The sequence below is a fragment of the Oryzias latipes genome, chromosome 4 (genome assembly GCF_002234675.1).
Source record: "Oryzias latipes chromosome 4, ASM223467v1".
Classification (NCBI taxonomy): Eukaryota; Metazoa; Chordata; class Actinopteri; order Beloniformes; family Adrianichthyidae; genus Oryzias; species Oryzias latipes.
In genome coordinates this window covers 621,419-641,953 of record NC_019862.2, presented here as the reverse complement: position 1 = coordinate 641,953, position 20,535 = coordinate 621,419, and the positions used below count along the sequence as shown (strand labels likewise).

At 46.0% G+C, this 20,535-nt stretch overlaps 2 long non-coding RNA genes across 2 annotated transcripts; one reads left to right on the top strand and one right to left on the bottom strand.

Annotated features, from left to right (window-relative positions):
* Positions 1–1,770: 1,770 nt before the first annotated feature.
* On the bottom strand, positions 1,771–2,091 carry LOC110015010. The gene is made up of 2 exons (XR_002290067.1): positions 2,047–2,091; positions 1,771–1,962 (listed from the first exon to the last, which is right to left on the bottom strand). It is a non-coding gene; the product is annotated as an uncharacterized LOC110015010 (long non-coding RNA).
* Positions 2,092–2,186: 95 nt separating this feature from the next.
* On the top strand, positions 2,187–4,091 carry LOC110015011. The gene is made up of 2 exons (XR_002290068.1): positions 2,187–2,661; positions 2,743–4,091. It is a non-coding gene; the product is annotated as an uncharacterized LOC110015011 (long non-coding RNA).
* Positions 4,092–20,535: the final 16,444 nt, after the last annotated feature.

Here is a 20,535-nt window from a genome sequence, read left to right as displayed (position 1 = left end):
CTAGACCCACTAGACAGTGCTCTGAACCTTTTTTCTTCAATGATTTGTGATCTTCACTGGTGTCCATGGATTACATGAAATCTTTCCACCTTTATCCACCTTTGTCATGGTAGGAGGAACACGTCAATGTAAGGGTGGGGACATCTAAGATAGCACAAGGGTTAAACACATTTTGGATCCACAGCTGAAGCTGCTGATTGCCTTCACCTGCCAGGTGACAAACCTAACAGTAGTTGGTGATGTTTTAACCCTCATAAAGGAAATTGACAATCTGTCAGCCTTGACAAACATGGTAAATTAGGTTATTATAGATTTCCTGTGCATCTTTGCACCTTCCAGCTCACACACATGGCTTAAAATACCCAGAATATAGTTAATGGTACTTTTTTTTTTCTTTCTCTTCAATGTTTAGCTGACACAGCACATTGTTTTCCATCATGAATACAAGTCAAATATTAATGACTTTTCTCTTTCCACTGATGGGTTCTTGTGAACATCTGAAAATAGCCCCAGTGATCTTGGGAAACGGCCCATGGTGTAATCACTTTCATGACTTATTCATTTATGAACAATGTTACACAACATGAAAAACATAGCGTGAATCTTCTTTTTTTTGGGCATGTCTTGGGGAGAGAGTTTTTAACTGTCGGAGTCTTAACACAGTTTTCTTTTCTATAACTCAATCTCCACCAGCGCTGTCTACGCACCATTCTTGGCATCCATTGGAGCGACTTTGTCTCCAATGTTGAAGTCCTCGAGAGGGCAGACATCCAAAGCATAGAGGCCATGCTTCTTAAGTCGCAACTGCGGTGGGCTGGGCATGTACACAGGATGGAGGACCACCGACTGCCAAGGATCACTCTGTATGGCGAACTTGCATCAGGCCAGCGAGATATAGGGGCACCAAAAAAGAGATACAAAGACTCTCTTAAGAAATCCCTTGGTGCTTGTAACATCAACCATCGTCAGTGGTCTACTTTGGCAAAAGACCGTGACACCTGGCGCCAGTACATCAAAGACGCTGTCTCCTCTTTTGAAGACAAGCGACGGACTAGGCTAAAAGACAAACGGCAAATGAGAATAGCCGGCCTCACGACTGCACTGAATCCAGAACAGACTTTCACCTGCAGCCTCTGCTGCAGGATCTGCCTTTCCCATATTGGATTGCTCAGCCACGAGCGAGCTTGTAGAAGACGTGGACAGCCCTCTTCATAATCTTCGTTTACGAAGCCTCGCCATGATGATGATGATGCGCCGCTTTCACCATAACATTGGCAATTCCAGAATTTCCTTTAGAGAAGAACTTTGTGTTTTCTCAATGATTTAAAACCGATCCCTTTCCCTGTCATTTCTGAGATTATCTGTGTGATGGCAGCATACTCTGCCACACCCACAACAAAATGGCGGTAACCTCCCCCCAGCATTGCACACTTTCTTTTCAATTGTATTATTTTAGATTCTTTATTCTTAAGTACATGCACACATTTCTTTGTGTTAAAATATACATTTATTCTCTTTTCAGTATTTTATTTGCAGCAAATATACATACATTTGTTTAGTTTACTTATTTTGGATTTGTTTAATAATATCAGCTGTTTTTTGAGTTGCCAGTGCAGAGGGTGCTGCTGGTCCATATGGGTGTGGCTGCGGTTCTGCTCCTGGAGCTGTGCTGTGAGGACTGAGAGAAGAGGAAGTTAAGTCTTCACATTGTCATGGCGCTCAAGGCGTGAGAACCCAGATGCTGGAACCCAGAGGAAAGACAGGTGAGTATTTGGTGAGAAAGGATTTATTGATTCTCCAAAGCTGGTAGTAGTTGTGGATGAATGAGGTCCGGTCTTGACGGCGGCTGATGGCGTGGCTGGAGGGCTTAAAGCGGTGAGTGTGATCCGGGAGGTCTTCAGATGATCCCAAGAGCCACAGAGTGGAAGGCAGTGCTGACGTCACTCGTGAGATGTGGGTATCCTGAGACAAAGGAGCAAGAGTTAGTGCAAGGCTGAGAGCAAGGCATGAGCATGAGAGCTTAGACTGTGAACCAGGCTTAGTCACCATAATGGGCAACGAACTGGCGTAGAACTGATGATTGAGGTCTCCTTTTAAGCAGCATTGCAGATGAGGTGAGTGAAGTCAGCTGGTGGCAATCAGGGAGCAGAGCAGGCAGGGCTGGAGGGGGAGGAGTCTGCCAGGCACCATGACACACATCCTTTAAATACCCTAGTCAGGCAATTGGGCAGTAGCCATCTACAGAAGCCTCCAGGGGAGAAACTAATAGACTTATTTAATGTTTATTTGTTTTGCTTCTGTTGGTTATTATTCATTTTGTTCTACTTTTGATGTTTTTTCTTTTCCACTAAGAGACCAAGGTCCAGGTAATCAGCAGCAGGTAGGACTAGGCTTTTAACAATCAGAGTGTAGCCACTTGTGTATTACCTACACCAGGGGTCGGCAACCTTTTCCACTCTAAGAGCCATTTGGATCAGTTTCCCACAAAAATTAAAACACAGGGAGCCACAACTCCCTTTGGTGTCACGGTACCCCCAGTGGGCCCCTCCTCCTCATCAGGTTCACCTGAGGACACCAGCTGCGCCTCCTCCTCATCATCAGCCGGTGGGCTCTTAAGGAGAACCAGGACCTGTACTCGACGCTAGTTCGTTGTACTCCACGGTGCATCCTCTGGCCTTGCTCGCTATTCTTGTCCATGTGTTATCTGCCTCGCCTAACCTTGCCTTGTCTCTGCCTGCCTAGGATCACGACCACATCTGTCACGCTCTGGACTCTGACTCACCTTCCCTCTGGTCCCTCCTCGTCGCCCCTCTGGACATCCTCCTGGAAACACGGTGTTCGCCGCCAAGACCCTCCAACCATCCTCAAAACGTTCTCACCTGGAACTCTGTCCTAACTCCATTAAATCCATTACTACTCATCCTCCTCGCCTGCCGAGTATTCCTTCCGGGTTCCAGCATCTGGGTCTGCCACAGTCTCGCTAGTCATGACATTTGGGAAAACTCAGTGTTTCCAGTCAACGGCATCATTTCTCTCGTTTTTAAAGTTGGTGGAGATGTTCATATTTTTTTGTATCCTCTGTTATTCAATGGGTTCTGATGAGAACATTTTCCCAAAAGGCCAGAAAACTGGCAAACATGTCATGATTAACCTGCAGTAAATCCGCTTCTCCAATAGATTTTTGTCAACAAACAACTTTTTTCTCATCTCGATCAGGATGTTTTGGGACAAAAGCTGCGTGTTTATTCTGGGATGTCTCGCTGCATTTGAGACTTTGTTTACTAATTTCTCATTACATTTAAATTGTTCTGGTAAAGTCGTTGAAAGCGAACAAATCTGCCCAGGGGCCATTAAACTTACTGTTTTCTTCGGGAACTTCAATTTTCTCCAGATTCTCCCTCCTTGTCCTGCCTGGCTCGGAACATTGTTGGGATTACACGCCAGCGGGAGTCGTGGCGGTGACGTCAGCCGATAGTCACATAGAACTTTACTTAGAAAATGTCTACATTTACATTTTATTTTTTTGACCTAATACTCAGCCCTTTAGTTTTTTGTTTTGCAGACACGCCCCCTCTGCGCGTTCATGCTGCTGTCTTCTTCCTGCCCGCTGGCACATCCCAACAGGGTTAAAGGCACCACAACAACCTTCAAACCTAATAGCTATAATACAAAACCACAAAGAGCCGCAGCACAGGGATAAAAGAGCCACATACCGCATACACTTACCATACTTAACAATGGTACTTTCCATTTTCATGGCGTCCCATAAGGTGGCCGCACAAGCCACAAGGGGAACTGCAAGAAACACCTGCGCTCCCTTAAGATGTAGCAGCACTTGTCTATGACCCTCTACGGACTCGGACAATCCAAAAACCTGCTGCACCTGTACGAGTCAACCCGCCACACAGGCGCACGTGACTAGGGCTTAAGGGAAGGCAGCATTATTTGAATGTGTTTGCATAAACCAGGGGAGTTTAAGGTGCGTCACAGGGGACAACCAAGCTAATTCTGTTAAATACATCTTGACTGCTTGTAAGTCCAGAGTTTTGTCTTGTGCTGTTTATTTTATGTTCCATGTCAAGCTGTATAAGGACTTTCTCAGATAAAACCAACACATAACACGTGATTCTGAGTGTTTTTCAAAAAGGAACAGATTTTATTAAATTGAAGGAAAAACATCAGGTTTTCTGTGTTGGAGTAATGTTAAAAGACAAACGTGTTCACTCCTCATGCATATCACATGGAGCAGACTGAAGTGGTTCACAGGGCTGATTTATCTCAACTGTGGTCATGATCCAGATGATGTACCATCTCAATAGAAATATCATCAAAGGACTCCAGTATCAAACAAACAAGGCTCCAAAACATACCTTAAATATTAACCCAGTGATGCTGCTTATGTAACCCTCAGCACCAGCGAGATGGAGGCAGACACGTGTTCAGGAGGAGCTGAGTGCTCCATTATACTGCCTTCTGCTTTGAAACATCTGATTCATTGATTGCTCATGCAACCTTTGCTGTTCCTCTGCGTTTTCAACGGCACATTCTCATTCTGGGATTTTAAAGCCAAAACTCCTTCAGAAAACTGAGATCCGCTCAAATTTTCCTTTAAGCAGACCAGGTCTTGTGTCTCGCAGAGGTGAGGTTTCAGAGGAAGCATTTCATCTTGAAAAAAATCTGGAGCTGACTTAAATATTTACTTAAGGTGTGCACAGATACTTAATCGTATGTTATTCGCTGCTTCCTCTCTTTGTAGCTGTGAAAGAGTTACATCCTCTCCTTGAGACAAAACTCCTGGGAAATATTCTAAACAGTTTTACTGCATCTATCAGTGGAACCTAAATATTTCTGCAGCATATAGTGGGAGGCTGATATTTTTAGAGGATTATGTTTTAAGAGGATGCCTATAGAACACACAGAAAAGCAGCTTAAGATGCTGACAGTTTTGCTGCTGTTGCTTCTTCCAAAATCTTGTGCTTTACATGAAGCATTTGTTATACATTAAAAAGGTTTCAGATTTGTTTTTATTGCCAATCATTGGATATTTAGCATTTACAAAGTAGTTTTAGCTACTTTATAAATGCCTTCCTAAAGTCTTTCTAAAATCTTTATAAACAAAAAGCTTTTATGTTTTTAGCAATGTGTTTTATTGCACACAAAAAAAGTTTACCCTTCCCCATGGAGTCATACATTCAAGAGTCACTTTTCTTGGGACACATCTGTCCTTCATCTTCTCCAGTCGGTGCTGGGTTCTTCTTTGTAGAAAAGAAGGATAAGTCCTAGCGTCCCTGTATTGATTACCGCAAACTAAACCAAATAACAGTCAAAGATAAATACTCTCCTCCTCTCATCAGTTCCGTTCTTTATTCAGTCCAAGAGGCTTGTATATTTTCGAAATTAGATCTCCGCAATCCCTATCACCTTGTGCGCATAAAAAAAGGTGATGAATGGAGGACTGCTTTCAACACTCCCCTTGTTGATTACGAGTATCAATGCCCCCGCAGTCTTCCAATGGCTAGTCAATGATGTCCTCCGAGACTTCATTAATCGTTTTGTCTTCGTCTATTTAGACGACATATTAATTTATTCTCAAGACCCCTCACAGCACGAGAACCATGTACGCCTTGTTTTGTCTAGATTATTGGAAAATCAACTTTTTGTCAAGGCTGAAAAATGTGAATTTCACGTTTCATCCATTCATTTCCTGGGTTACATTTTCGAGGCGGGTAGCATCCGCCCCGACCTTGCCAAAATTGAAGCTGTTTCCCTGTGGGAACCGCCAGACACTCGTAAGAAGTTACAACAGTTACTGGGGTTCGCTAATTTCTACCGCTGATTCATTTGTAAATATAGCAGCATCCCCTTAACATTGACTCAACTCACTTCCATCTCTAAACCCTATAAATGGAACCCAGAAGCTCATGCCGCTTTTGACACCCTCAAAAAGCTCTTCGTCTCTGCTCCTATTCTCATTCAACCAGATCCCACAAGACAGTTCATCGTGGAAATTGACGCCTCGGATTCCGCTGTTGGAGCAGTCCTGTCTCAACGGGAGGAGTCATCAGGCAAACTCAAACCCTGTGCTTTCTATTCTTGAAAACTATCATCCGCAGAACACAATTATGACGTAGGCATCCGGGAACTCTAGCATCCAGCCATCAAGCCATCAAGCTAGCCATCAAGCTAGCCCTGGAGAAGTGGCTGTAGGGAGCGACTTAACCATTCATCGTCTGGACAGACCATAAAAACCTGGCTTGTTTACGCACTGCCAAAAGACTCAACTCACGCCAAGCCCGTTGGTGTCTATTTTTTGACCGGTTCAACTTCACCATCACTTACAGACCCGGAAGCCGCAACATTAAACCCGATGCCCTCTCTCGTAAATATTGCTCCTCCGAATCTTCATCCACTGCTACCATTCTTCCGTCCACCTGCATCGTGGGGAGTCTCACTTGGGACATTGAAACTCATATCCAGAATGCCCAAGGTGAGGAACCAGATCATGCACCATGTCCTGATGGAACTCTGTTTGTGCCATCTTCCCTCAGGTCAGACCTGCTCACTTGGGGACACACCCCCCGTATCGGATGCCATGGTGGCGTTTACAGAACTCTCAACCTCAACCGAAAAGGATTTTTTTGGCCTTCCATGGACAATGATGTACGGGAATACATTGCCGCCTGCACTACTTGTGCTCGCTCCAAGTTATCAAACTCGCCTCCTTCTGGTTTTCTACATCCACTACCCACACCTAACCGCCCCTGGTCTCACATTGCTGTGGATTTCGTCACCGATTTACCTCCATCCTAAGGCAACAATGTTATTTTCACTGTCATTGACCGTTTCTCCAAAGCTGCTCATTTCATTCCCCTTCTTCAGCTGCCTACCGCCACTGAAACTGCCAACATCTTGGTCCACCATGTATTCTGTCACCATGGGATACCGGCTGACATTGTGTCTGACCGCGGTCCACAATTCATCTCCCAGGTATGGAAAGCCTTCTGTTCTGCCCTGGGAGCCACTGTCAGTCTGTCTTCAGGTTACCATTCTCAATCCAATGAGCAAGGAGAACAGGCAAATCAGGAGTTGGAGGCAGCTCTCTGTTGTCTGGCCGCTCAAAACACCACGGACTGGTCCAAATACCTGGTGTGGATTGAATATGCCCACAATTCTCACCTGTCCTCCACCACTGGGGTGTCTCCTTTCGAGGCATCCCTCAGGTACTCACCACCTCTGTTTCCATCTCAGGATCTTGATTTGGCAGTGCCCTCGGTCCAGCACCACCTCCAATGTTGCCAACGTGTTTGGCACCAGACCTGGGCTACTCTCCTCCGCACCAAGGAGAGTAACTGTCGTACTGCCAATCGTCACAGGGTGGTGGGGTCCACTTACCAGCCCGGCCAGAAGGTAGGGCTCTCGTCTAGGAACATTCCCATCCAATCCACTTCACATCACTCCGGTGGCCAAAAATCTTTACCACCGTTTCTGGAGGGAATTCCAGCGTTCCTCCGCCGCTCTCCCGCCGGTGCCCCTTCACCTTGGAAAAGACACCACCGTCGCCGCGGTAAAAGAAGCGGCAAAATCGTGAACCTAAAGACTTGTTTGGGTCGTTATACTGGACAAACCAAGGCAAAGCTTAGTGAGCTTAAAAGTTTTTGCCCTTCACGCCGCTCGCTGGAGCCTGCAGTCAGCTGGCTGTCACCTGTCATCAGTTTCGAGGAGCTGTCAAACCCCCGCAGGCCCTGCTCCCCCCGCCCGCGCCACCGAGGGATCAACCCCCGCAATCTACGACCTCTGTGCCGGGATGTTCGGGGATCTCTGCGGTCTGGACCTTCAAGAAACACCACGGACAAGCTCAGGTTTGCGCTACTAAACGCGCGGTCCATTTCAAACAAGTCATTCTATTTGAATGACACTTTCACATCGGAGCGTCTGGACTTCCTGTGCCTCACGGAGACATGGCAGCGGGACACGGACCACATCCACCTGAACGAACTGTGCCCCCCGGACTGCTCCGCGCTGAGCACCCCCCGCTCCTCTGGACGGGGCGGGGGTGGACTGGCTCTCATCCATCGGGACCTTTTCCCCAGCACCAAACTTAACTTCGACTCTTTCGCCTCATTCGAACTCCAGATCATTAAGGTTGGATCTAATCCGCTGTTTTATTGCATTATAATTTACCGACCTCCTGGGCCTGCACGAGTTTTCTTGGATGAGTTTGCTGAGTTTCTATCTACTATTATCACATTTGATAAAGTGCTATTAGTGGGTGATTTTAGTATTCATATTGATGATTCTTTTTGTGTTTTTGCATCAGAATTATCATTTTTAACTGAGTCATTTAATTTTATTCAGCATTTTACAGGTCCCACCCACATCAGGTGTCACACTTTGGACCTGGTCTTTTCTATAGGCCTAGACATCCATCAGCTCAGTGTGACAGACAGTCATGTTAGTGTCCACAGTTGGATCTCTTTAAATATGACATTCCCTCTTTTACCCTCTCAGTCTCCTCTTATATCTCAACATCGGGTTCTAGGTCAGAATGTTGCTGATGGTTTTATTGACCTGTTTGACATGAATTCTTTTAAGAGTTTTTATGATGTGTGTCATGATCTCGCGGGATTTCTGACAGACCCAAACGCTGGAACCCAGAAGGACACTAGGAGTCGTGAGGTAAGTTTAAGATGGTTTAATTCACAGAGTAGTTAGGAGTCTTGACGTGGCGTGGCGGCTGACTGGAGGTATGCGGCAGGAGGGTCCAGAGAGCGTGACTTCGGCAGAATCCAAGGGGGAGAGCGAGAGCGGTGGACTGCGACCTGAGGTTCACCCGTGAAGCGGACAGTTCCTGAGGGTGGAGAAGAGATGAAACGTTAACGAAGCTTGGATTTAGACAAGGCACACAACGTGAGCTGGCCAGACGTAAGCACCGAGGAAGGAACAACGGACTGGCGTTGAAAACAGGTCCTGGATCTCCTTAAGTAGGCGGGGATGAAGATGAGGTAAGTGAACCCAGCTGGTCGCGTCCAGGGCAGAGCAGGAACGGGGGAGGGGGAAGGTAATTGACAGAGGCACCATGTCAGTACCCCCCCCTCAACGAACGCCTCCAGGCGGTCCAGGGCGACGATCCGGATGGGCGCGGAAGAAGTCATCTATCAGGGAATGGTCCAAAATAAGGGAGCGGGAGATCCATGACCGCTCCTCAGGACCGTACCCCTCCCAGTCCACCAAAAACTGGAACCCGCGACCACGACGGCGAACGTCCAATATCCGACTGACGGTAAAGGCAGGCGCGCCGTCAATGGCCCGGGCGGGTGGCGGGGAAGTGGACGGCGGGCACAAAGGGGTTTCGCTGACAGGCTTAATCTGGGAGACGTGGAACGAGGGGTGCACCCTCAGAGCAGCAGGCAGGCGTAGCCGGACACATGAGGGGTTAATGATGCGATCAATCACGTAAGGGCCGATGTATCTGGGGGCCAGCTTACGTGATGATGCCTGAACGGGGATGTTGCGTGATGATAACCACACCTTCTGCCCAGGACGGTAATCGGGACTCACCACCCTGTGACGGTTAGCGATCTGACAGTTGCTCTCCCTGGTGCACAGTAGAGCAGCCCTGTCCTGACGCCAAATGTCCTGGCAAAGTTGTAGATGAAGCTGGACCGAGGGCACTGCCAGATCGAGTTCCTGAGAAGGAAACAGAGGTGGTGAGTACCCCAAAGAGGCTTCGAAGGGGGATATGCCTGTAGCAGAGGAGGGATGAGTGTTATGAGCATATTCCACCCAGATGAGATACTTGGACCAGTCAGATTCATTTTGAGCTGCCAGACATCTGAGAGCCGCCTCCAACTCTTGGTTCGCTCTTTCGGCTTGTCCGTTGGACTGGGGGTGGTATCCTGAGCTTAGACTGACCGTGGCACCGAGGGCGGAGCAGAACGACTTCCACACCTGAGACGTGAATTGAGGTCCGCGGTCAGACACGATGTCGCATGGTATGCCATGGTAGCGAAACACATGATTGACAAGAAGGTCAGCAGTGTCTGAAGCAGAGGGGAGTTGAGCCAAAGGGATAAAGTGAACGCCTTTGGAGAAACGATCAATGACTGTTAGTATTACTGTGTGCCCCTGGGAGGGGGGCAGCCCTGTAACGAAATCCATTGCGATGTGTGACCATGGGCGACTAGGTATAGTCAGAGGCAACAGATGACCAGAGGGAGGTGAATTTGAGTTCTTGGAGCGGGCACAGATGGTACAAGCAGCCACGTACTCACGGACGTCCTTCTCAAGAGAGGGCCAGTAAAACCGACGACGTAGTAGGTTGACAGTCCTGCGTACCCCTCCATGACAGGCTATCCGTGATGCATGCCCCCACGTGAGTACTTCGGACCTGAGAGAATCGGGAACATACAGAGTACCAGGTGGACAGGAAACATGATCAGGTATCTCACCCTGGGCCTGTTGGACCTTGCTCTCGATTTCCCAGGTGAGAGTACCTACAAAACAGGAGGTGGGAATGATGGTAGAGTCAGTGGTGGGTTCGACAATTGTATATTTCCTGGATAAGGCGTCCGGCTTGATGTTGCGACTGCCTGGACGGTAGGTGATATTGAAGTTAAAACGATCGAAAAACAAACACCAGCGAGCTTGACGGGAATTAAGGCGTTTTGCACTGCGTAAGTATGCTAGATTTTTGTGATCAGTCCAAACTATAAAGGGTAGCTTTGCCCCCTCCAGCCAGTGACAGTTCGCGGTTGCCCACGTCATAGTTCCTTTCAGCAGGGCTCAACTTGCGTGAAAAATAAGCACAGGGTTTTAACTTGTTGGTGGACTCCTCACGTTGGGAAAGGACAGCGCCGACTCCAGAATCAGAAGCATCCACCTCTACGATGAATTGCTTAGTGACATCAGGTTGAATGAGAATAGGTGCGGTTACAAACAGTTCCTTGAGTTTCTTGAAGGCTGTGTCGGCAGCCGGGGTCCAGATGTAGGGTTTATTGATCGATGTAAGTTGAGTGAGGGGAGCAGCAATACTACTGTAATTTCGAATGAACCTCCTGTAGAAGTTCGCGAAGCCCAGAAATTGTTGCAATTTCTTGCGAGTCTGCGGGACTTCCCAATGGGCGACAGCTTCAATCTTGGCCGGGTCAGGTCTGATGTTACCGGCTTCAATAATATAGCCCAGAAACGGAATCGTGGAGGTATGGAATTCGCATTTTTCTGCCTTAACGAATAATTGATTTTCGAGTAACCTTTCGAGAACAAGGCGGACGTGGTGTTCATGTTCAGTTAGGCTGGATGAGTATATTAGGATATCGTCGAGGTAAACAAAAATGAATCTATTGAGGAAGTCGCGAAGAACATCGTTAATAAGCCGTTGAAATACTGAGGTTGCGTTAGTGAGGCCGAAAGGCATGACCAGATATTCAAAATGGCCTAAGGGAGTGGAGAAGGCAGTCTTCCATTCATCTCCCTCTCGAATGCGAACCAGATGATAAGCGTTCCTTAAATCTAGTTTAGAAAAGATGCATGCCTGTTGGACTGCGTCAAAAACAGAATCTATTAATGGGAGTGAATATTTATCTTTGACCGTAATCTGGTTCAACTCGCGGTAATCGATGCAGGGCCTCAGGGTTTTGTCTTTCTTCTCAACGAAGAAGAAGCCTGCACCGACCGGAGAAGTAGAGGGGCGGATGTGACCAAGCGAAAGAGCCTCCTGGATGTATTTTTCCATAGCATTTTTTTCTGGACCAGATAAATTGAATAATTTTCCCTTTGGGAGCGGTGCGCCGTTTAGAAGTTCTATGGCGCAGTCATAGGGCCTATGGGGTGGAAGCGCGCTAGCTTTGAATTTACAAAAAACTGCCTTGAGATCATGATAGCAAACGGGTACCTTGGAAAGATCTATTTCCTTTTCAGCCTCCGATGTAGTAACGATGGCGGAGGGAATCGCGGAATGAAGACAGTTAGCCAAGCAGTGAGTACTCCAATTAGTGATTCGAGGAACGGCCCAGTCAATGTGTGGATTATGTTTTTGGAGCCAGGAAAATCCCATAATAATGGGGGTCTGGGGGCAATGGGTGACAAAAAAGTGATGATATTCTCTATGATTGCCTGATGTAAGGATAAGTACCAGTTTAGTGCGAGTGGTTATACGGTGAAAGTTGTTTCCCACCTAATCCGGCTGCATTAATGGGGGAGTCGAGAGATTCAATAGGCAGTGAGAGGTGATTGACAAGATGCAGATCAATGAGGCTATGTTCGGCGCCTGAATCAATGAGCGCTTTGAATTCATGGACTTGGCTTTGATGTGCAATTTTGACAGGAACAAACAAGAACTTGGTTTCTTTGGCGTGAGAAACATTGCCCCCCCGTGGCCTGTCATCTAACGGGGGGTTCGGGAGTTTAAACGCCGACCGCATTGAGCAACTTGGTGACCGGGGTGCCCACAATAAAAACATAACCCTTCTTCACGCCTTTTTTGACGTTCTTCCGCTGTTAATTTAGAATGACCTACTTGCATAGGTTCATCCGATGTGGGAACTGGTGGCTCATGGACTGGCAACGGGAACATGTAGTTAGGAGAAGCCTGATTTTGGGAGTGGCCCGGAGGCCTACGAGTGCGTTCGGTGTGACGTTCACGTAATCTGGCATCTGAACGGAGGGCTGCGGAGACAAGATCCTCGAAGGTGTTAGCTTCAGGCTGTGAGCATAAATGGTCTTTAATTCTTTCACTTAAAGATTGGTAGAATATCCCCTTGAGAGCGGGGTCAGGCCAGCCAGCCTCTACAGCTAGGATGCGGAAGTCGATCAAATGTTCACTTACCGAACGGTTGCCTTGTTTTAGATTTAACAACCGCCGGGTGGCTTCCTCCTGCTTACGAGGCTGGTCAAACACTAGCCGGAATTCCTCAATGAACCGGTCGAACGGGAGATGTGAGATGGAATGAGAAGCCAAGAACGCCTGGGCCCACTGGAGAACTTTGTTTCTGAGGCCGTTCACTATAAGTGAAATTCTGCTGTGGTCCGTTTGGTAATGTCTGGGTGCCTGCTGGAAGATGAGCTGGCATTGAAGGAGAAACCCTCCACAGGCCTCGACATCACCGCAAAACGGTTCCGGTTGAAGGCGGAAGTTTTCGGGGATCATGGTGGAAGCGGAAGCCAGGCTGTTGCCGGAAGAAGGAGCTTGAGCTGCGGCTGCGACATTGGGAGATTGTCCAGTTAATTCTGCAAGGGTATGTGTAATACTGTCGAGACGCCGAAAAAGATCTTGCTGAGCCGCTGACATTTGGGCGAGCGCATCAGCTTGACGGCTCAAAAGGTTACCTTGAAGTGAAATGGCGTGGCGGAGCCCTTCCGGGTCAGCTGGGTCTGGAGTTGGGCCAGTCCGTTCTGTCATGATCTCGCGGGATTTCTGACAGACCCAAACGCTGGAACCCAGAAGGACACTAGGAGTCGTGAGGTAAGTTTAAGATGGTTTAATTCACAGAGTAGTTAGGAGTCTTGACGTGGCGTGGCGGCTGACTGGAGGTATGCGGCAGGAGGGTCCAGAGAGCGTGACTTCGGCAGAATCCAAGGGGGAGAGCGAGAGCGGTGGACTGTGACCTGAGGTTCACCCGTGAAGCGGACAGTTCCTGAGGGTGGAGAAGAGATGAAACGTTAACGAAGCTTGGATTTAGACAAGGCACACAACGTGAGCTGGCCAGACGTAAGCACCGAGGAAGGAACAACGGACTGGCGTTGAAAACAGGTCCTGGATCTCCTTAAGTAGGCGGGGATGAAGATGAGGTAAGTGAACCCAGCTGGTCGCGTCCAGGGCAGAGCAGGAACGGGGGAGGGGGAAGGTAATTGACAGAGGCACCATGTCAATGTGGATTCTTTTATGCAATCTTTTAACAGTCACTGTGAGTCCATTTTGAACGTGGTTGCTCCTGTCAAAATGAAAATTGACTCTTCTAAAATCTCTTTTCCATGGATAAATGAAGAAATCCGCTGCTCCAAAAGGCTTTGTCGCAAGGTGGAGCGTTTGTGGAAATCAACCAATTTGGAAGAACACAGGTTACATCTTAAAGATCTGATCTGTTCTCTAAATGAAATGATAAGACTGGCCAGATCAGCTTATTTTTCCAAACTTATTTCTACAAATGGGAAAAATCCTAAGGTTGTATTCAACACTCTAGATTCTCTAGTTTCACCTTGTGCTTCTAAATTCCCAAAGCATTCCCAGCCTGACTGCAGCTCTTTTCTTCAAGGTTTCTTAGCTAAGGTTTTGGATGTTGGAGCAAACATCCTTCCTTTAGCCAGTGTCAAACTCTCTCAGAGCCTTCAGTGTCTGCAGTCTTGGTCTAATTTCTCTCCTGTGACAGTGGAGGACGTTCATTCTCTGCTGACAAGGATCAAACCTTCGTCCTGCCCTCTTGACACAATTCCCACCTCTGTCTTCCTGAAAGTTTTCCACAGTATAGGTTCTACTATTGTTGACCTAATTAATCTTTCTTTGACTTCAGGATCAGTCCCTAAGTTCTTAAAGCATGCTTTAATAAATCCGGTTCTGAAAAAGCCTCATTTGGACCAGTCGGATCCCAAAAATTTCAGTCCAACCTCGAAGCTTCCTTTTATTTCCAAAATCTTGGAGAAAGTGGTCGCTGTCCAACTAAATTTGTACCTGGAAGAACACAATATATCAGATTCTTTTCAGTCTGGCTTTAAGAAGAACCATTCAACAGAGACAGCTCTCCTAAGAGTTTCAAATGATGTGCTTATGGCAGCTGATTCAGGCCAGTATACCGTCCTTGTGCTTTTAGACTTGAAATCTGCATTTGACACTGTGGATCATAAAATTTTAATTGAACGTCTTCACAATGACTAGGGTTTCTCTGGGTCAGTTTTAAATTGGTTTATATCGTATCTTAGTGGAAGAACATTTAATGTGGCTGTCGGTTCTTCAAGCTCCGAAATTAAATAAATAACTTGTGGCGTTCCCCAGGGTTCTGTACTAGGCCCTATTTTATTTATTTTATATATGATTCCTCTTGGGAAACTTATTAATCAATTTAGCCACATCTCATTTCATTTATATGCAGACGACATCCAGCTCTACTGTTCTTTCACGGAAAATGATTACTACAAACTACAAAATTTGCTGAATTGCTTAACTAGCATTAAAACATGGCTGAACAGTAATCATTTAGTCCTAAATACTCAGAAAACCGAGACACTTATTTTTGCCCCTGAACATAAAATCCCGTCCATCAGTCAACGCCTTGGGTGTCTGAGCTCTTCTGTCCAGTCAAGCCTCATAAATCTTGGGGTGTCGTTTGACAGGTCTATGTCTCTGGAAAGTCACTCAAAACAGATAGTGAAAAACTGTTTTTATCATCTGAGGAACGTGGCAAAATTTAAAAGTATTTTGACTCGATCAGACCTGGAAACAATTATCCACGCTTTTATTTCCTCTCGTTTAGATTACTGCAACTCTCTTTTTACCTGTTTTAACAAACGCTCCCTAAACCGTCTTCAGCTTGTCCAAAACTCTGCAGCGAGGCTTTTAACAGGAACAAGTAAACGGACACACATCACTCCTCTCTTGTCTGCTTTACATTGGTTACCTGTCAAATTTCGAATTGATTTTAAAATTCTACTTTTAGTTTTTAGAGCCTTGCATGGTCAAGCTCCGACATACTTATCTGACCTTTTAACCCCATACTCTTCGGCCCGATCATTGAGGTCTTCAAACCAGAATCTTTTAAGCGTTCCAAAAACCCGCTATAAGACTAGAGGAGATCTGTCATTTCCAGCTGTTGCTCCTCGTCTTTGGAACTCCCTCCCATTGTCGTTGCGTCAGATCGATTCCGTTGAGTGTTTTAAATCTCAGGTCAAGACGTTTTTATTTAGGAGAGCTTTTAGTTGATTTAGTCCTAGTTTTACCACGTTTTACTGTGTTTTATTTTACTATTATTATTATTGTATTTTATTACTTTTTTGTGTGTTGATATGCTTTTATGCTTTTTGTAAAGCACTTTGTGACTTGCTCTGAGAAAAGTGCTATAGAAAGAAAGATTCTATTCTATTCTATTCTACAGGTCTCTTTCAGCAGTTGCAAACCTTTTCAGACCTGTTAAACTACCCTTCCCTTCACCTAAGCTGCCACATAACTCAGTCACACTACATTAGTACTGATCTGCACAACGCACTTCAGCCGCCTTTACACTGCATGGTTCAAGTGACCCAATTCCGATTTTTTTCCTCTCATGTGGCACAGATCGGATATGATCGGTGAACGTGTAAGCAGGACAAAAGTGCATGGATTCTGATTTTCTCAGATCGGATACAGGCCTCTCTCATATTTGGAAATAAATCGGAAACAAATCGGATACGTGCATTAGCGTGTGCCATGTAAGCAGACAAATCGGATATTCCCCAGTAAATGCAAGTTGTACGTCAGTGACATCAACTCAGGAGACACCAATTGAGATCACATGACTTATTAAGGTGCTTTTTGTGCACTGATTTTGCTGTCAGCGTGTTACCTTTCAGCCTCAGGCTTCAGACTATAGTCGGAAACCGCTGTTATGTCCGGTCCGGTCCCGGTCTGGACGCAAACGGTAACTAATCAAGTGGGACACCGTTGCTATGGAACAGGCTAGAAGCCGTTTATTTCTTTGCGGAGTGTGGGCGTGTATGATGGCGACCGCGCGTGGTGTGAGTGTGTGTGTGCAAGGAGAGGAAAGAGGGTTTGAGCGCTGAGCGGGAAAGTGTCGGAGAACCGTAATAAAAAGGTGTCTCCCCCAAAAGATTGTTTTGGAGTCTTTCTTAACCCACTCTGTGCAGAATCCGCCTTCGGCCCTGGAGAAAATCTCCTGTGCGTTTCTGACCACAGTCAGAAAAAGAGAAGTCATCACGCAGGAAAGGTTCAACACTTGGATCAAACTGTTAGTACAGCACGTCTGCAAACACTACCTCATTCAAAACTCAGAGAGATCACATAAGACGGCCGAGCAGCCCTCCTTTTTACTCCCCCGCGCATCCCCTCAGGAGTGCCCAAGGCAACGCCTCCTTCCGTCGCTGCGTAGCCTCCATGACAACCGCAGTCACACAAAAGTCCGAAGGAGGTCCGCGGAAGGCAGAAATGCTGCTACGTAGTCTTCAGAACGTCTACGCTTGATAGTTTCAGCATTGTATAGTGTAAATGCAAAAATCGGCTACGGGTCACTTTTAAAAGATGATGTAAGTGGGTCGTCAAAAAAATCGGATATAGTCAGAAAATCGGATATGAGCATCAAGACCTGCAGTGTAAATTCAGCCTTAGACACTCAATATGTCAATCATTACATCACGTACACTATGCATTACACATAATGCCACATAGCAACAATAAGCGCACCAGAATGTGTACATATATACTCATTACATGGAATGTGCACGAAGCCATGGCCAGAGAGAAGAGACTAAAAATAATGACTAAATTAAAAGATCTCAAAACTGACTTCTTGTTTCTTCAAGCTCATATGTCTAATTCATCAGTGAATACAAACATATATTCAGCTTGTAATAATTCTTGACAGAGAGGAGTAGCAATCGTGATAAATAGGTAAAATAAATTCACAAGAGTCTACAAAATCATAGAACCAGAAAGAAGGTTTATAATAGTCACTCTTTCCATTCAAAATATGCAGCTTTGCTTAGCTAATGTAGATAATCCATCATTCTTTCATTCGTTCTTCTCCACTATCTTAGCACACAGAAAAATCAGTGATTATAGGGGGGGACCTCAACATGTCTTTAAACCCAACAACGGAAAGGCTAACTAACACAGAAATACTTGGAACCTGACAGTCCACAAACACTGTTAAACAATACATGGAGGATTTTGGTCTTTGTGATATTTGGGGATCCTTTCACCCCACGAAGAGAGCCTACACTTTTTTCCCCACAGTTCATCAATCATACTCCAGGCTAGATTATTTCCTGATCAACAGCTCCTTGTTGAGTATAACCACGGAAGCACAGATCCACCCCAAAACTGAGTGATCACGCACCTGAATCCCTGACTCTAAAAAACAAAACATGACCGTCTTCATTAAGGAGCTGGAGGTTCAATACATCGTGGTTTAGAGCAGTGTTTTTCAACCTTTCTTGAGCCACGGCACACTTTAACCCTGACAAAAATCCCGCGGCACACCAGCATCCGAAAAAAAAAAAAAAAGCAGAAATTCATGGTCTGTATTGATCGCCCCCCCCCCCCCCCCCCCGCGAAATCGAAATCTCAAGTGGATTTTTGATTTTTGTGATAATTGTGGCAGAAAAAGCAGGAAGTTGCGGCTGTTTTTTTCTAAGAGATGAACCACCAGCTAAAGACGAGCTTTAGCTGCTATTTTTGTTAGAACTGAGCGACTTTATCAGCAGAATTAAGAACAAGGAAGTGAAGACTTTAGCCACTTCTGATTGGTCAGACTGATGACATGTGATTAAGCCTTCAAGAATGATTGGCGGAGACAGTTAAAGGGGCGGGACTTTTGCTTACACAGTTATAGCTGCAGCTAAATCGCGGCACCGTGATTCTTATCAAAATGTCTTTAATAGAATTAAATAAACACAAAGAAAAAGTCATTTTAAGATCTTTTATATTCCTAACTCCTCAGTGTTTTATCAGGGCCTGTTTGGATGAACACAGAGCTGAAATCCTGGAGATGGAAAATGTTTTAGATCAGTGAATGAGGGCAATTTCTCCACGGCGCACTTGACCAACTCCCACGGCACACTAGTGTGCCGCGGCACACTGGTTGAAAAACACTGGTTTAGAGGCCCTAACTTTATTTCGTTAAAGAATGTTCCTTATATTTACAAAACAACAACCACCCAGGAATTTTCCTATGCCTTCTATGGGAAGTCGGATAAGATCATGAGAGGCAAAATAATCGCCTTCTCATCCCATAAAAAAACGGAAAAATGTAAGCTTGTGGAATTAGAGCAAAAATGCGATTGTTAGAAGAAGCCTACAGCAACTTTCCACATAAACAAAAATAACTTTTGCAAAGACTACGCTTAGAGAGGTTTGATCACAGTAATAAATCTGGCAAATTTCTGGCAAATCAACTTAAACTAAACAAAGAAAATACAATTATTTCATCAGTCATAGACCGAACAGGAAACACATGATCCAGTTGCAATAAACTCTGTTTTTAAAAACTTTTACCAATCCCTTTACTCATCCCAAATTGATCCTTCTGACAATGATATTAGTAGAGTTCTCAACAGCCTTGATTTGCCCAGACCAAAGGAAGACCACTGTAGCGGTAGGGCAGTCAACCTCTGATCAGAAGATTGCAGGTTCTATTCCCACCTTACCCGCCCATGTGTTGAAGTGTCCTTGGGCAAGACACTGAACCCCACCTTGCCTCTAGTGGAAGGTTGGCGCCAGTGTATGGCAGCAGAGCCGCCACCAGTGTGTGAGTGTGTGTGTGAATGGGTCAATGGGTCTGTGACTGTAAAGCGCTTTGGGCCTTCTAAGAAGGTAGAAAAGCACCAAATAAGTATACACCATTTACCAGCTGATTAGTCACATCACCTAGTAGAGGTGGGATGTGATGGATTGAGCCCGGTTCTGGCTGGTCCGGTGGGCTGGAAAGGGGTTTGGGGGATGGGGGATGGGGGTCTGCGGGTTCCGGTGTTCTCCGGGTTCCACTACCCCACTGGAGACGCTGTCCATAACACCTGAGCTGGGGGGACCGTGTCTTTGGGGTGTGGGCAGGCTTCCCCACCTTTGGACGCGTGGTTACCCCAAAAATGTTCATTCAGCCCTGTTCCCGTCCATGGACCCTGTCAGGGGCCCCCCCACCGGCCATTGGACACCCCCCCTCCCCCTGTCAAACCCGTTTCCCCCTGTCGGTCTTGGTGGGGCTGTCGGGTGGGCTGTCGGGGGCGCAGTGTAGGCCGGTCATGGGTGGCTCCGAAAGAAATACAGTTATTCGAATTACCTGCTCATTTCTTCTCTTTGAACACGGGCATGGTGGATGTTTTTTTTTACTTTTATGTTTTTATTTATTGGATATGCAATCTTGTGTATTCATGTCTGTGTACACGAGGAAATACCAATCGGAATGATTTGGGACAAAAAAGTTCTATAAATACTGTAATTTATATAGATGTGCTTCAGACTTGTAAACAGTTATGTGGATGCCTTGTGATGGTGTGTGCGTACACAAGTGTATGAGCAACAACGCATAAATTTACTTATGACACGCATCTTATCCCATGACCTTGAATTATCATCTCTCACCCTTTTTTCTTCTCTCTTTCTGTCTCCCATTCTCTCACCCTGATCGAGTGTCCTAAACTCAATGAAGTTCAGCTTCAATTACAAAAGGGGTTTCATGTTAACACACTTGAAGAGTAAAAAACGACCCCGATTGTAAAAGCAGTATATGTCCATCGTGCATTCTGTAATTTGTGTGTTCATTGACACAGTCAAAGGTAGGGATGGGTACCGTGCCCCGGAATTGAACCAGCCCCGGAGCCACATTCTTCAAGACCGCAGTA